Source organism: Oryza glaberrima, chromosome 5 (genome assembly GCF_000147395.1).
Source record: "Oryza glaberrima chromosome 5, OglaRS2, whole genome shotgun sequence".
NCBI lineage: Eukaryota > Viridiplantae > Streptophyta > Magnoliopsida > Poales > Poaceae > Oryza > Oryza glaberrima.
In genome coordinates, this window is record NC_068330.1 from 11,472,014 (window position 1) to 11,489,712 (window position 17,699).

At 45.4% G+C, this 17,699-nt stretch overlaps 1 non-coding gene across 1 annotated transcript; it reads right to left on the reverse strand.

Annotated features, from left to right (window-relative positions):
* Nucleotides 1–6,280: 6,280 nt before the first annotated feature.
* LOC127775237 (small nucleolar RNA R71) lies at nt 6,281–6,386 on the reverse strand. The gene has a single exon (XR_008017913.1). It is a non-coding gene; the product is annotated as a small nucleolar RNA R71 (small nucleolar RNA).
* Between the last annotated feature and the right edge of the window lie 11,313 nt (nt 6,387–17,699).

Genomic DNA, 17,699 nt, shown 5'->3' on the forward strand with positions numbered 1-17,699 from the left:
TCCTACCATACCCTCTGATTTGGTCCCGTTAGTGGATACAAGCCTAGACGAGATTCTCGCTCTCAGGTTCGGTCCCCTACGAATGGATACAAATCACGGATACAAACATGAAATTTGCATACACTACTACAAAATCGATTTTTCATGGCGTTGACTTTTTGTTTTCTCTAGCGGCCATAAGTGGAAACCGTTAGCGAAATTTTAACGAGGGATGAGGCGTTAAGGACCGTTAGCGAAAATGGATCTTCGCTGGCGGTTGGGTTAAGAGTACCGCTTGTAAAAATAGGGGACTTTTTATAAGCGGACCTCTTAAGTGATTTTCGCTGGCGGTTGCTAAGGACCTCCGATAGCAAAAAGTACATACTCCTAGAGAGCAGCGCTTGCAAAAAAAAAAAAATCAACCGCGTTATTAAAAACCCCCACAGCCCACAACCCACCACCCACCGCATCCCTCTCCTCTCCCAGTCGCCTCCCTCTCCTCTTCTCCCATACACGGCCGTCTCCCTCTCCTCTCCAGTATTCTCAGAGGTGGTGAAGGGAGCCTGCAGTGGTAACAACGACGGCGCGTGGAGGTGGATCCGGCGACGGGGAGGAGCACAGGCGAAGCTCGTGGTGCGGACGCAGATCCAGCGATGGGGAGCAGCGACGAAGCTCGTGGTGCGCCGACAACGCGAGCTGCGGCGACTCGGGCCACGGGCGGTGGATCTAGCGGCCCGGGGAGTCGCAGGCGGCGGTGGGTGGTGAAGGAGAGGGGCGGTCGTGGTGGAGAGGTGGATCTGGCGGTGGGGAGCGGCGTGGTCGGTGGAGCCGTGGCGGGGAGGGGTGCGGGCGGCGGCGAAGAGTGGCGGTCTCCTCTCCCAGTCGCCTCCCTCTCCTCTCCTCCCATACACGGCCGTCTCCCTCTCCTCTCCTCTCTAGTCTTCTCAGAGGCGGTGAAAGGGTGCCTGCAGTGGTAACGGCGACGGCGGCGCAGAGGCTGATCCGGCAACGGGGTGCAGCGACGAAGCTCGTGGTGCGGCGACAACGTGAGCTGCGGTGACTTGGGCCACGGGCGACGGATCTGGCGGCCCGGGGAGTCGCAGGAGGCGGTGGGCGGTGAAGGAGAGGGTCGGTTGTGGTGGAGAGGTGGATCTGGCGGCGGGGAGCGGCGTGGTGGGTCCCATGGCGGGGAGGGGTGCGGGCGGCGGCGAAGAGTGGCGGTCGCGGTGGATCCAGCAGCGGCTGCCACGACGATGACGGCCGGGCCTCGAAGGTTCCAGTGGCTTCCTCTAACCCCCTCCCCTCTCCCAGATCCAATGGGTGGCGGTGGTGCTCGGCCGGTGCTCGATCTGGCGGCAGCGACTCCGGCGGCATCCATATGTTTGATAATACAGGCAGAGTAAAAATTAAAATAATTCAAAAGTAACATGAATTCACTGCACCCATATGTTTAATCGAAGCAATATATATCCCTGCATCATATATAAAGTGCAGTAAAAAATATAATATTAATGCATGCGTGTTGTAGGTTCATAAGCCTAAAAAAATGACAAGGTTAAAACATAAATATATAAAAATTTCTGACAATATGTTGATAAAAAGTATCAAATATTAAAGTGAACAAATACTCGCACGGTTATGCCTTGTGGTTTAGATCACATTGGTAGTAATACATGTGAGTATTTTAAGAAAATCAGCCAAGAGTCATATACCTGCTGCATATATTAAAGACAAAATTTGCTACAGAAAATTAAAAAAACGTATAATTAGCTAGTGGAAAAAAAAAACTGGTAATTAGTTGCTGGACACCTGCCAGATTATGTTATTATATGTGAAGGAATTGGAGAGAGAAACAGCTGTGTAAGTACGATTTTACCCTTCGATTTTTTTTCCTTATCCTTATTCTTTTCTCTCTATCTCATTCTTTCTCTCTTCTTCAAGTGAGCCCGAGGGCGACGGCGCGGCGAAGTCATGCTGGGCGCCTGGGTCACTCTCACGATTGAGTTTGTTTTATGTTAATTTGGCGAAGCTGCGGGCTACTGCAGCACCACAGGCCGCAGTGGCAAGAGCAAGCAGCAAGTCTGCAAGGAAGCCAAGGAGCAAGGAAGCAAAACTAAAAGGCAAATTTTGCTACAGAACATTGTTAATGTGTGGTTTTAGCCCTAGGACACTACCTAAACTCACTTTTAGGGGAAAACACTCGATGAATATAGTAATTTGCCAGTGGACACCGCGCCGATTAAAATAATAATTTCCGGTTAAAAAGGAGAGAAAAATCACGTGAAATGTCAAAAATATCCTTGGGCCCACATGTCAGCTCTATCTCCTATCTCTCTTCTCATCTCTCTCTATCTTCTCTCTCAGAGGGGAACGGGGCGGCGTCGGTCGCTGGGGCTCGAGCTTGTTGCGGCGAAGGAGATGGCGAGGACGGCGGTCGGCGGAGTGGAGCACAGCGTCGGCTGCGGCGGAGTGGAGCTGGAGGCCGAAGCAGGCGGGCGAGCACACGGTGGCTGGCGGAGTGGAGCGGGGCGGTGGCGGCGGCGGCGGCGGTGGACGAGCGTGCGGCCGGCGGAGCGGCAGTGTCAGGCGAGCGGAGTGGCGGCAACATCGAGCGAGCGCGTGGCAGGCGGGGTGGAGCGCTGGTGGCGGCGGGCGATCGCACGACGACCAGCGGAGCGGCGGCGGGCGGGGCGGGGCGGAGCGGAGCGGGCAGGTCGTGGCTGGCGGAGTAGAGCGGAGCGGCGGCAGGAGAAGGGGGGAGGAGGCCGGCCGAATAGGGGGAGATGAGGCCGGCGGGAGAGGGGAGGAGGATGCGGCTGCACCGGCGGGAGAGGGGGAAGAGGCGACGGCCGCTCTCGCCAGCTGCTGGAAGGAGGGGATAGAGAGAGAAGAGAGATAAGAGAGCTAACATGTGGGCCCAAGGGCATTTTTGACATTTCACATGATTTCTCTCTCCTCTTCAACCGAAAATTATTATTTCAATCGGCGTGGTTTCCACTGACAAATTACCATGTTATGGAGTGTTTTCCCCCAAAAGTGAGTTTGTGCAGTGTCCTAGGGCTAAAACCACACATTAGTAGTGTTCTGTAGAAAAATTTGCCAAACTAAAAAGGAATAAAAAGAGGGAGAGGAAGGGGAAGGTCTTGGCATCACACAGTGGTACATATTGTTCAATTGTTTAGAATTTCAGCACATTGCAAATTCAAAGTGTGTGATTGGAAATTTTGAAATAAAATTTGTGTAATTGATGTGAACCCTCGCATTGAGATAATGTTATGTTGTACACTATCATGCATTGAGATTTTTTCCCCATATTCTTGTTCTATACTAACTCTTGCGGATAATTTACGGGCCACACCGGCTGCGAGGGAGCTGCTCCGGCCTGGCGGGCACAGGGCAGCTGCGACGAGCAGTCCTTCCCTGTTGAGGACCCTCCCCCTTCGTGCGGCGGGAGGTAAGCTGTGGTGTCAAAGCCACCGGTGGTGTGCGCGACGGTGGGCGTGGCTGGGACGGTGTGCACGGAGGAAATCACGGTAGCGGACACCCGTGGTGCGTCTCCCCTGCATGCACTGGTACTGTGGCTCTGGATGTGCCGTGCCGAGTTGCCGGCCATCGACAACACCGTCGAGGAAGGCGGCGGCGCCAGGAGAAAGCCAAGCCGAGAGAGCCAAAGGGCAATATGGTCTTTACTTTTTGTCTCTTTCTCTGTTTTGTTTGAAAAGAATAAAATAATGTCTTCAGTGTCCTCAAGCATATTACATGTTTTTTTAGAGTGTCATAGAGCCAATTCACGTCTTTGTGGTGTCCTATAGCTAATTACACGTTTTTTCGATGTTATTGTTGACGGTCATTATTGACCAGTTTCGACCGTCAATATTACCCAATATATAAAGACTAACTATGCTTACAATGCATAATTTCCAAATAAAATATCTCCTTCCACTATATACTATGCTACTAACATGTATCCAGGAGAAGCACATATAAATGGAGGAGAATCGACAGCAAAGTAAATGATCAATCAATCTGATGCTGTCGAGAATCAGACTTGTGGTTAGATGGGCTGACAACACGGAATTAACACGAGCAAACAAGCCCACAATTCACACCACTGGATCAAAGGACCAATGTTGACGGTCGTGAGCGATCAGTTTCGACCATCAATACTACCAAAATAAAGGAGAACTAGTTATACTTGCAATGCATATTTGTGTTAGAATAATAAATATTCCACTAGCACTAGGATTACTAACCTCTTGCAGAGAATGACATAAAATGGAGGAGAATCGATATCAAAACAGGTGATCAATCAATCGGACGATGTTGAGAATCAGACTTATCAACGAATGGGCCAAGAACTCAGAAATAACACGACCAATTGGGCCAAAATTCATAAGTCTGCAGAAGGGATCGAGAGAGGAGGCCACCTGCCGAATTTGGGCCAGGCCGGCCCAGCCCATGGTTTGGCCGAATCATTGGGTTCGGCCGAACCCACCGTGGCTCCGTTCGATGCAGGGTTTGGATGGGCGGTCAGGATTGCTCCCCTATGGCGGTTGGAGGGTATTACTGACCTTTCCAACCGTCATAACCATCATTCTCAAGATATATAAAGCCCTCTCATCCTCCATTTCAAGACACACCTCAAGCAAGAAGTTCATTTCATCTCTCAAGTTTAGCATAGTTTCTAGAGTATAATGGAATAGAAATAGAATAGAATCTTCAGTCCTCAGAGTCTTCGGAAGAATTCGTGTATGGCTCTAGTAGCTTTTCCTTTTCTTTTTTTTTGTATGACTTGTACTTTATTTAGAATACTCTTCTTTATACTACTTTGGTATTGTATTACTTTCCGAGTATATGAATACCAACTTTACTATATATTCGAGTTATATTTATTATGATGCTAGCTTATCTGGGAGATGCAATGGTGTGGGTATAATAATCGTATTTATGATAACTCTATGTCATGACGATGATATTAGAGTAGTATTTGGTAATTTAAGCATAGTGTTTAGATTACTAGATATCATTATTTGGGGTTATATGCCGTGGAAGCGAGGTGGGCCGCTGATGGTGACAGCTCAGTATGGGTATTCCTCCACGCGTGTATATAGTCCTAAGTTACTTTCCTGGGGAGGGTACTCCACCGTATTTAGTCCCGGTTGTATGGTCATGACGGATTGTCGTAAGGAACTTGACAATCAGGGGTGGCTTCTCGAAGCACCAGCAGGGCATCGGATGGAGGGTATTAGCTAAGTAATACTATAACTAGGATGTAGATATAATATGTATGTAAATTAGAAGTATAGGAATAGGATCTTTCTATATTCTTTCCACTTAGCTTAGATAATCACGAGTAAGAGGATGAATGCTTCTACTTAGTGTTATTGTACCCTATGAATTATATTAACCCCTGCTTAGACTTTGGTTATAAATTATTCGTACAGTAATATATAAATTATTAGTACTATTCTCTCTATTATAATCTTCCCACGGGATTAAACAAATACGATACCTTTGGAATACTCTCAGGTGAAATGCTACAATGGTATATCCGTGCGCTTGCGGATGAACTCTGTAACCATAATATACCAGAAGTATTTCTGCGCCATTACTGGGAATTAAATTTCTAGTAATGTCGTTAAGAAATACCAACAAGCATTTCTGGCACCATTGCCAGGGAAGATTTATAAAAGAGATTACCATTACTAATACTTTATATTTACCTCTATATAATCACTGTACTTTGCAGGCTAACCATGGTTGTTTTCACTTTTATTGTGGAAACAGGGTAGTACATGACTGGTTTCAACTTGCCGGAAAACTCTAAGGAAAATCCAGAGGCTTTCTTTTGGAGCGTAAGCCACGAGTCGTCGCTCTGCAGTAAACTCTTCCGACATAGAAACCAGCCATACCAGCACTACCAACTTTCAAGACTATGGCTGACAAGACCCTCCGTGAATTTGCTGCTCCCTCTGCTAACAACGTGGCCACTGGGCCGCAAATCAACATGGGAGATGTGGATTTCGATCTGAAGTCCAGCCTTATCACAATGGCGCAGGCTAGCCCGTTCTGCGGCAAGCCTAATGAGGATGCCAATGCTCATCTGCAACAGTTCCTGGAGATCTGCAACACGTTCACAATGAAGGGTGTCAGTCCTGACACCGTCAGGCTGCAATTGTTTCCGTTTTCCCTCCTTGGGAAAGCGAAACAATGGTTTTATGCCAACCGTGCCACGATCAACACCTGGGATAAATGCTCTACGTCATTCCTGTCAAAATTCTTCCCGATGGGCAAAACCAACGCCCTTCTGGAAGGATCTCAAGTTTCCAGCAGACGAGGGATGAGTCCATTCCTGAGGCATGGGAACGACTTCAGGAATATATGGCCGCTTGTCCTCATCATGGGATGGACGACTGGCTGATCTTGTAGAACTTGTAGTATCATGACGAGCTGCGTGCTCGAGACATCCGACCATGTTTTATTAGTCGTAATTATCCAACTAAAATGTGACTTAATGGTGGGTTGTGGGTGCATGGTTTTGCTAGTCCCACCCATGGCAGTTAAGGACCGGTTCACAGGATGCACTGGAAGACTTACCGCACTTACCACAAGCGGGAATAGGTAACTGTCTGACTTGAAGTATAGCTTTCCTCTCTGACGCATCCAGGCAAGGGTGAGCGTGATGGAGTTCGGATGGGCCCTGCGATAGTCTATGCGGCTTTTTGATTTGCCTAGGCACAAGAGGGCACTGCCCGCTGCCTGTTGAGGAGTGGGGGTGAAACCTGAGGTGTGGTGTGCTTGGTCAGAGAGGGTTATATGAAGGGTCTTGTCACAATCACTTGACATGGTGACGTGTCCGGACAGGCGCGGTGACATGCCGGTGGATTGTGTCTTGTGGGTACAGTTGTGCACCTCTGGCCAGAGTAAAACTATTCGAATAGCCATGCCCGCGGTTATGGGCGATCGACCAGATTCATCGTGATTAGTCACACACTTATTAAATCGACTCAATGCACTGTAGTTCAGGTGGGTTGGTTGGGCCTATTCAACGTGGTGTAGCGTTGATCAGTTGAGATTTAATATTACCTTAATTAATCAACTATTTTACCGTTTTGCTCAATAAATGTTTTATAATCGCCTTTATGCAAATAGCCTCAAGCCATCCTTGTATCCCCTTGCACGGCTGCATCATTGGTGTGGCTTGCTGAGTACGGTGGTTGTACTCAGCCTTGCTATTATTCCCCCTTTTCAGAAGTGTAGTGCTTCTGAGCTAAAGACGGAGTTAGAGGACCAAGGCTCAGACCCCAGTTGAGTTTTGCCTGTGGAGTGGAGCTGAAGCCCTGCTAGGATTGCCTTTTTCCGCTGCTGCTGCTTTCGTTTCGGGTGTGAGGACTAAGTGCCTCTTCTGTAAGTATTTTACGCTTTATTTACGTTTGAAACCGTATATTACTTGTCGTTTTGTTTACCCTGGGTGATTCTTGGACGGAGATTTAATGCACAAAATAGTCTGGAAATTTGGGCTAAATTTCTAGGCGTGACAAGGTACGACTACAACTGGTCTTCAACTAGCAGCGTAGCGGTCCTCGTACCACGACTTCAAATGGTCGAGGTACGACTACAACTGGTCTTCGACCAGTGACGTAGCAGTCCACGTACCACGACTTTAAGTGATCAAGAACAACTACACACATGGTCTTCATCTTGTGTGGTAGTCACCTCAGCATCCTATGAGCATCAATGTCACACCCTGAAGTTCTCCTCCTAAGCCTAAAATTGAATTTATAAATCACCCTAAGAAAATACCGGTGCAAATCAAGAGAAAACCTTAATAAGTTAATGCAAATAATAATCGGAATTGGCATGTGGAATTTTTCTTGAGTTCTACATGTCGAAATACGCTAACAAGATTTTTAGTGGAATTTTCAGAGCTCTCGAAATAATTTTAACCAATTAAAATTGAGCACATGCAATTTTAAATCCCAGGGAAAATCTTTTCCTCCTTTTCTTTTTCTTTTCCCTCCTTTTCCTCTTCTTGGGCCGTCGGCCTAGTCCACCCCGCCGCCGCGCGCACCCTCCTCCTTGTGGGCCGGCCCAAGCCGCCCCTCCCTCTCTCTCCCCAGGACGCCGACAGGTGGGCCCCACCTGTCGGGGTCGTCCCCTTCCTCCGGCCGCCTGCCCCACGTCGCCACCACCGCCGAAACCGCCGCTGCGCCAACGTCCCCGCCTCCTCCGGCCCACGTCGGCCACGCCCGCGCATGCGCCGCGCCTCCCGCACCCACTCCCCCTTTCTCCCGCTCGCGCCCGCGCCCGAGATGGCCAGGATTCGAATTCCGAATCCCGCCTCTCTCTCCACCTCCACCTCCACCTCCCCGCGTTGGCCGGCGGAATCCCGCCCCTACCGGCCACGTCCAGGATTCCCCTCCCCTATTTAAGCTCCACCGCCACTCCCTCTCTCTTTTTCCCCATCTCGCCGAACTCCCTCGTGCTCCCCATCGCTCCCGCGCCGTGCTTCCACCCGCCGCCGCCGCTTCCGCTACTCCGGCTGCCGCTAGCCGCCGCTAGGCTCGCCACCGTACCACGCCGTCGCCGCCGCCCGTCCGATCGGCCCCGGGGACGATCTGGGCCGTTGGTTCGGTGGACCGGCAGCCTTGAGCCGCTGACCCGGGGGCCCCACTTGCTGGCGCCCCTCTCTCCCCTTGAGCCGTTGACATGCGGGCCCCGCCTGTCGGCACCACCCCCCTTTGATGACGTCAGCCCTGGGACATATTGCGCAATAAATGATTTAAGGACTTTTTGTTACAGTAATAAACACAGTGAATCTTCTAAAATTCATAACTAATTCATCCGTGCTCTGTTTAAGCCCATTCAAGTCTCAGTAAATCAAGAAAAATGTGTAGAATCCATTAAAAATGGTATTGTTCTCTGTTTCAGTAGTCTTATAGCCTGTTTGCATTGTTTGCTTTGTATGTCGCTTAGATTCCGGTTCTTCCGACGCTCCGGTGTACTTCGAGATAGTCGCCGAGGTTCCTCCAGCTGCAGAGCAAGGCAAGTCATGCCTGTCACTTGAACATGTTGATTCTATATTGCAAATACTCTATTGTTTTTCTTCAAATACTGCATTGTTTTATAATGTTACTATGGGATGTTTACCTATTGTTACAGCCATGCTATTTTGATACCATGCTCCTTTGTTAGCTTTGGTTATAACATGAATAGACTTTGGACTAGGAATTGCTTAGCCATGCTTAGTTCAACTAGCACACATTGGGGAAAAATCCTATTAATGTTTAGACTGTAGGTTCTAATGGTAATGTTGGATTAGTGACACCGCTTCGGTGTTGGTTAATTAAAATAAATCACATGGTGGGCTGTGGGTGCATGGTTTTGTTGGTCGCACCCATGGCAGTTAAGGACCGGTTCACGGGATGCCCTGGAAGAACTTATCGTACTTACCACAAGCCAGCGTGGGCAACGGCTGGGCTTGTAGTGTAGCTTTTCTCTAGCCGACGCATCCAGGCAAGGGTGGGCGTGATGGAGTTTGGATGGGCCCTGCGACGGCCTATGCGGCTTCCGGATTCACCTAGGCACGAGAGGGGACTGCCCGCTGCCTTGCGAGGAGTGGGGGTGAAACCTGAGGTGTGGTGTGCTTGGTTAGAGGGGGTTATGCGAAGGGTCCTATCACGGCCTCTTTCCGATATGTCGTGGTGGCATGTCGGCGCACGGAAACGTGTCGTGGGGCTGTGTCTTGTGGGTACAGTTGTACACCTCTGATCAGAGTAAAACTATTCGAATAGCCGTGCCCGCGGTTATGGGCGGTCAACCAGATTCACCGTGATTAGTCTCACCCTAGTTTAGTCTAATGAAATTGGATACTATAGGTGGATGGTTGGGCCTGTCGCAACGTGGTATAGCGTTGGACAGTGGATGAATAGTACGATTAATTATTACAACTGTTTAATTCTTTCAACTTCTGTTTATAAATGCTCGCTTTATGCAAATGAACCACTCTAGCTCTCCTTTGATAATTCCCTGCATCATACCCCTATTCCGGTATGACTTGCTGAGTACAGTGGGTAGTACTCAGTCTTGCTCTATTTTCCCCAACCCCAGAGTACGAGTATGTGTCAGATGGTGGTTTCTCCGAGGAGTAGGCTTCGTCCGTGCCGTCGAGGATGCCTGTGGAGTGGTGTTCCCGCTGCAGATCAAGTCAAGGCTTAGCTCCTATTATCCTTCGTTTTTCCGCTGCATTTATGTAAGACTTTTATGATGTTTGTAAGACGTGGATCTGAATGTCAACATTGTCGTTTGTGTACCCCGGCCGGTCCTGGACGGGGATTTTAATGCACATTCTACTTGGAATTCTATTCAGGAATTTCTGGGCGTGACAATCAACCTCTGTAAGTGTTTATATGTGCAATATTTATCCGTTGATCCTCTTTTCTTATATTGCCTTGTCTTGAAGTCGATCCTATCGTCCTTTTACGCTATTCTGCTTCCTAGATATGTATTAACCAAACCGTGTAATCGGGAATTGGTTTTCCCAATTTCATGGCTGTGGGCTAGGATTTCATCAGCTGCAGCTTGGTTTATTATAATATTTAAGCTGCCTTTGTGGAAACATGATTTTTCAATAAAGACAACTAGGGGCTAGGAAGTGTACCAAACTCTGATTGCTGAGGGCAGCTCTAGCGAGAGTACTCTTTTATTGTCACATGCAAATTGAATTTATTTTCAATTTTCAAATTCATATTATATCATGTTACCCTTGAGTGTTCGCTCGGGGGCTATTTCTATCTAACAATCTGTTTTGAGTATTGATTTCAGAAAAGTCAGATTTCAAGGCTTTGTCGCAGACTTTGCACCTTCTCGATTATTCGAGAACGGTTGGTGGAGTTCGACAAGGAATATGGAATAAAGCGATGGTGTACTCGCCGAGACGAAATTTCTTGACTTCAATCCAAATTCTCGATTACAACAAGACAATAGACTTAGTCGTATGCTCTGTACCTTCTCGGTCGACATCGGAGATTAACCTAGACAAACCCAATATGGTGCGTACGGAGCCGATAAGAGGGATTTAGTGCTATCTCTGATCTTGCCAAGTACGGTCAAGCGAGCACAACGACAGTTGTTCCAAGGTCTTTGGTTGAGAACATACACTTGTTCATTTGCATTGAAGTCGGGGGCTACTGTCATGGTTATGGATACCACATACCTAATAGTAGTTTACTAAGATCGGCAGGTGTCACGCCCGAAAATTCACTAGTAATTTCCGAACTAATTTGTGCATAAAAATCCTCGTCCAGGAATCAGCCGAGATACACAAACTGACAATTTAATATACAAATCCATCTTAATAATAACGTTACACACTTACAAAAGAAAAGAAAACAGCAGCGAAATAACGGTCTAGCGATGGCTTCAGCTCCACTCCCACAGGCAGCTCAACTGGGGTATAAGCCAAACGTCTTCTCCTTCTGGATTCTTTTTCTTCAACTGAGGTTTGATTGATTATTGCAAGAATAAGCATATGACATACTCAACAAGCCACACAGCAAATATGCAAGTGCACAAGGATACCAAAGGATGGCATAAAATAGGCTCATTTGCAAAAGCAGCATTTAGCAAATATTTAAGAGTAATAAAACAGTAGAGTACTTTAATCATTAATTTTAATCAACACTGAACAACACGCCCATGCTGCTCAGGCCCAACCTTTCTGAACAACCATACCCGGCTGTATAGATCTAACTCCAAACCAGGAGCTAAACAAATTATTACCAGTTATAGCATCCATAATTATTGTGAGAGGTGTGAGACTAATCACGAAAAACATTGCTCAACTCGCCCATAACCGCGGGCACGGCTATTCGAATAGTTTTACTCTGGCCAGAGATGTACCACTGTACCCACAAGACACAGCCTCAACATCATGTCTACCATGCGTCGCGATACTGGAAAGTACCCGAATAGAGGCTGTGACAATACCACCTGCACAACACAACTCACCACAGTGCACCATTCCTGGATCATAATCACCCCCTCTATAAATATAACCAGAGGTATGGACTCCCCAGCGACCCCCACGGACTTCTCGCCGCTTCTCAGTCTGGTGCCCCGCAATGAACCATGCTATACAAAAAGTAAAGCCGTTGCCCACGCTGGCTTGTGGTTGGCATGGTTAATGTCTCACAACAGTAGCTCGCGAACCGGTCCTTAATTGCCATGAGCACGACCTTCAAAACCATGTGCTCACAACCTACCATTGTCAAGTTTTAGTTATCAATTAATTATCATAACACGATTAACCATCGTGAGCTACCATTAAATATAATCATAAATAATAATGTAGTATGATTCATCCTATTAATGAGCTAATGTTTCTAAGCATGGCTAAGCAATTATATATATAGCATTTAGCTGAACCAAACCAATATATAAGGTCCTAGCTAATCAAATTATAACCCATAGGAAAATAAAGTCATCTTCGGCCATTAATTAATCGGGAAAGGCTCACCACCCGATGACATTCGAAAATAATGCATAAATTGAAATAAAACATTAGCTTTAAACAGGTTCAACATGCTCAAAGGGTTGTTTGGGATCTGTGTGACTTGCCTTGAGCTTCCTCAAACGCTTCTGAACCTTCCTCAACGAAAACGCTCTCCTCCGGAACGTCGGAAACTAAAGCGAAAGAACAAAATCAACAAAACTGTACAAAAACAAGCATAAACAGTACATGTAAAGTAAACAAACATGTAGATCTTGATTTTAGATGAATTTAGCAACTTGAACCACTCGAATCTGAGTTACGATGATTTAGTTATGAATTTCCGAAGATTTAATCTATTAGAAAAAAGGAAAAAGAAAAACGATGATGACGTCATGACGACCTCATCAATGGCCGGACCAAGATGGCGACCTCGCCGGAGATTGGATGGTCGGCTGCGACTTTGGAGGACATGTACACGTAGAGGACGACGAGACGAACCCAACCGTACTCACCCTCGAACCAAACGACAAACGACGATGGCCGGCGACGAGGTCTAGCGGCGGCGCGGCTTCGGTCGACGGCGGCGATGAGGCTCGGTGACCGGCGACAGCGGGGAGGGAGCGGCCGAGCTTGCCCACACCTCGGCGCACCTTACGGCGGTGACGGCGACCGGCGGCAACGGCGGAGGCGACGGCGCGACATGGCCGAAGTTCGGCCGGCGACGGCGGCGGAGAGGCTACGGGGCACGGGAGACCACGGGAGAGGGGGCAAACGAAAAAGGAGGACTAGGGGGTCCTATTTATAGCCTTGGATTGAAGAGATCGGACTCCTCCCGCAAGAAATCGGCTCGGGAAATCAAAAACTCGGTTTTGGAGATAAACTCGAAAACGAGTTCGATTCGGATAAGATACTCAACGATTAGCTCCGATTTTTGGGGGTAAAGATAGAGGAGAACGAGAGGATCAAAACCCCTCAAACAATCGGAAGAAAAGGGGAGAGATTGAGGAGGAAACGGCGCGGCAAAGCGGCTCGGCATGGCAGCCAACTCGGCTCGGCCGGCGGCTGGAGCTTGAAGACGCACTGTAGCGAGGGAGGTAAACTAGACTTTTGGCTGGGCTTCTACTTCCCAGGACTGATTAAAGGAGGGACAAAAAGCAGACTTCGAGAAAGAGAGGGAAAGGACTGCAGGCTGAGAGGAGACTGGGCCGAGAGTGAGAGGACTTTTCCTAATTCAGCCCGAAAAGGAAAAGGTGAATTTCAATTACTTTTCCAATTAAATTAATCACTGAAATGATCTTTGAATTGTTAAAAATACTTATATTGCTCAAATAATTTCAAGAAAAATCTTGAAAATACTTGGACCCTCAAAGTACTTAACAAAATTACAATCAGACCATTTAACGATTAATTTAATATGTGGATAATTACTGAAATGTTCTTTGTATGATTAAAATTAGGAATTGAGCTCCGAAAAATCTGAGAAAATTCCAGAGAGTATAATTAACCATGAAGAATTTAATAAAAATTGAATCCATCCATGCTTTATATTTAGGAAATTTTATTTCCCACATTTAAATTCACTTGTAAATTAATGAACATTTAATATAAATTCTAATAATAATTTATTAAATACTTTATAAATCCTGAAACGAAAATCAGGATGTGACAGCAGGGCCCACCATATACCAATACGGAATCATACCTCACATACGGAAGGTATTCTAGATAAGGAGGGACAAGTAGAGTTCTATATGGAAACTATCAGGACTACTCGGATTGTATCCATATTGGTCTCTCTAGTCCTATTTGGACAAGGGGACATCTATGGGTATAAATAGACCCCCTAGGAGGAGGGGGAGGGGAACACGAAGACAGACAGACCAATACAAGTCAACACACGCCAAGACAAGCTGCTGGATATCGACATCAGAGATAAGCCTAGACAAACCCCATAAGGTGCATGCACAGGCCGACAAGGGGGATCTAGCTCTATCTCTGATCTCGTCGAGTGCGGATTCAAGGAGGAAGACTACCTCATCGTCGACTACGTGATGGTATTTTAGGCCGCCAAGTCGACGACGATTAGATAGGTTATCCCAAATATTGTACTGGTGTAATTATGATTAATAAGAGCAACACCGGCTTCGGCCAACAGGAGTAGGGCTATTACCTGTCAGATAAGGGGCACAAACCTGTATAAAAATCCTTGTCTCCATCTCTTTTACTTCAATCTTGCGAATACCGTGGCACCAACAATTCCCATACTATACAAATACCGTAGTCGTAATCTCAAACCGACATATTCCATACCTTGAATTATTGTTGATTATCCTTGATTATTTGTCACCCTAGACTGTATGAGAGTCAAACATGGGGTATTGGTTCAGGGTAGTAGACTGCTTAGCCCTGCTCACACTCGTTTTACAAGCAAAATATAATATTGACTAATGATCTACTTATCACTGTTTTCATATAAACTGTGGCTGTGTGCTATCTTCTTGGTGGCATGTGTTGCACTGTGTAGTAATTAACTGGTGCAAAATGTTTTAGACTAGGGCGATGGTGGATCTGTGTGAACCTAGGAGGTAAGTCATCTGTGTGCGTGCTTACCGTTGACCTGTATGGTCGATTGAGCTGTGTGCTCCCTTTTTGCTGTGTTCTTGAGGTTCTTAGTTTAGGTCTAACAACCATCTGTGTTCATTTCAATTTTAAAGAAAATATCGCCTAAGTTCATTTGGTGTTCAGCTGCAACATGAGAGAAAATATCATCGGAGCTTGAATTTAATCTGGTTGCATTTGATAATTTCCGAAGAGTGACAAATCTGATGCTTTACAACCAAGGTTACATGGACTTTTTGCCTCACTTGTCCACATCACACCAAAGTGGCAAATGAGGCACAAAATTAAGAAATCATCTTGTGCTATGAACTTATAGTAGAGCAAATAGTTAATATCCTAGATTCTAGTTGTGCTACTCCTGATAGTACCCTGAGCAAAATAAATATCTAGAATTGAGTCTTTATGTCTGGGAGCAAGTACTTTCCACTCTCGTCATTGAGCTAAAAGAATAAGAATGCTTCTATAGCAGAAGCATGGGGCACTTGTAGTGTAAAAGACGATGGATGAGAATACAATGCAATCAGGGAATGCTTCTATAGCATAAGCATGGGTCACTTGTAGCGCAGAAGACGATGGATGAGATACAATGCAATCAGGAATATATTATTGGTTCTTTCTATTAGAGCGAGTACAATAGATGACTTATAAGCACTTATGGATGAGAGAAGAGAAGAGAGAGAAGGAAAGCAGGCTACACATTTGTATAGAGCGAGTACAATAGCTGACCTATAAGCACATATGGATGAGAGAAGAGAAGAGAGAGAAGGAAAGCGGGCTACACATTTGTAGCCAGCTGCAGCACGGACTCCAATACGTTATGTGTATATGAGAGGTAAGACCATATATTAATTAACAAAGTACAAGAATAATGAGAGGATTGCTGACAACTCTGGAATTTCTCCAACTTCTTCTACTTCACTCTCTCCCTATTCTAAATATACTTAGAATATATAAAGAAACCAAAGTATACTTAGAGCCTCTTGTAATTCAGCTCTACATCTTAGTGTGTGTGTGTGAAGTGAGGGAGAGGGGCTCTATTTATAGGCTTCATATGATGATTACAGTATGGGAAATGTCCTAAACGCCCTCCAACTGTCATTAGGGAGCAATCCTGGACGTCCACGTGGAAGGCTAGGATGAATTGGGCTTCATGACGATTCGGCCAAACCCATGGGCTAGCCCAACTGCCTCCGGCCATCTTCTGTCTCCTGACATTTGGGTCCCTCTTTATTATTCTTCCAGCGTTGGCCCAATAAATAATGATTTAATATAGTTTATAGGCTCATCACTCCATGGACTCCAGCGGGAAGTATAATCCCCTCCCTGTATGTTTATTTCTTCTTAACTTTGATAGTTTGTCACCTGTATACAAATATACACCAACACTAGTAGAAATCATTAGAAATAAACCCTACCACTATGATTAATGTTTTACATTTATGGTTTTATGCAGGTATTGACGGCGTAAATTTTGTATTTAACAGCGTCAACAACGACACCTTCGGTGCTGTGTCATTTTGGTAGTGCACACATTGTGCACAGGCAGCGCGCCAAGGCGCGCTCCGCCCTCTAGTACCATTCACTCTGGGAACTCATGGTGGTGCGTAATATATATGATTGGTACATATGGCATAATAGTGTTTGTACTTATCTTTCCATTAGAATTTTTCTATGTAGATCATTATGCCCAATCATGTTGTTACAAATGAAAGAATAATGTCTATCTATACATAATAAAGTAACTTCAAATGCAGCACAATATATGCGCCTAAACTTTGCAGTACTGATTTTGCAGTTCAGTTTTCTGTGAGCTTTATGAGATGTTGAAACCGAATTTTGTTCTTTGCCCAAAGAAAATAATTTAGAGAAGTTTTGTTTCAATCATTATTTTGGCCTGAGTTTACCCTGCTAAATGTGTGGAAAATTATCTCATTAAAATCTCATGTACATGTTTATATATCCAAATCAAACTATTTAATGCTCAGCAGACCGTGAAAGAGGAAAATTGGGAAACATCCATTGCTGATTCACTGATCTATTTTAAGCTGCATTTGTACATTTACTAGCTTTTGATAATACATGGCTGCTATCTCACTTTTTCTTGAGTTATCTATCGTCGTTTGTTCTCATAATAGTTTAACTCTTACAGGCTTAACCATTATCTATTGCATGTAGTCCAAGGCATAAAGTAATGAAAATAAGATTCTCACTGAAAAACATCTGTTACGCTATATAATACAATAACAAATTAGTTTTATTCAATGAATTACCAAGACAATGTTTACAATACTTTTATTTTTATCAATGATTATGAGCTTTAATTTGTGAGTATATGTAGATGTACATTAGCAATGAATGCATTTTTCTTCAATTGTATATATCAATGTGCTTTGCACGTGCACGTTCACTAGTTTTTTTAATATATGACGTTGTTGACTTTTAGATATGATGTTTGGATATTTTTTTTAAGAAAAACATATAAATATAATTTATTATCATTAAAGATATTTTAATCATTACTTATATTTTTCCTAAGACGAGTATGAAATGTTAGATAAAGAAAAATCAATAACACCATCTATTTATTAATACGGAAGGAGTAGTATTT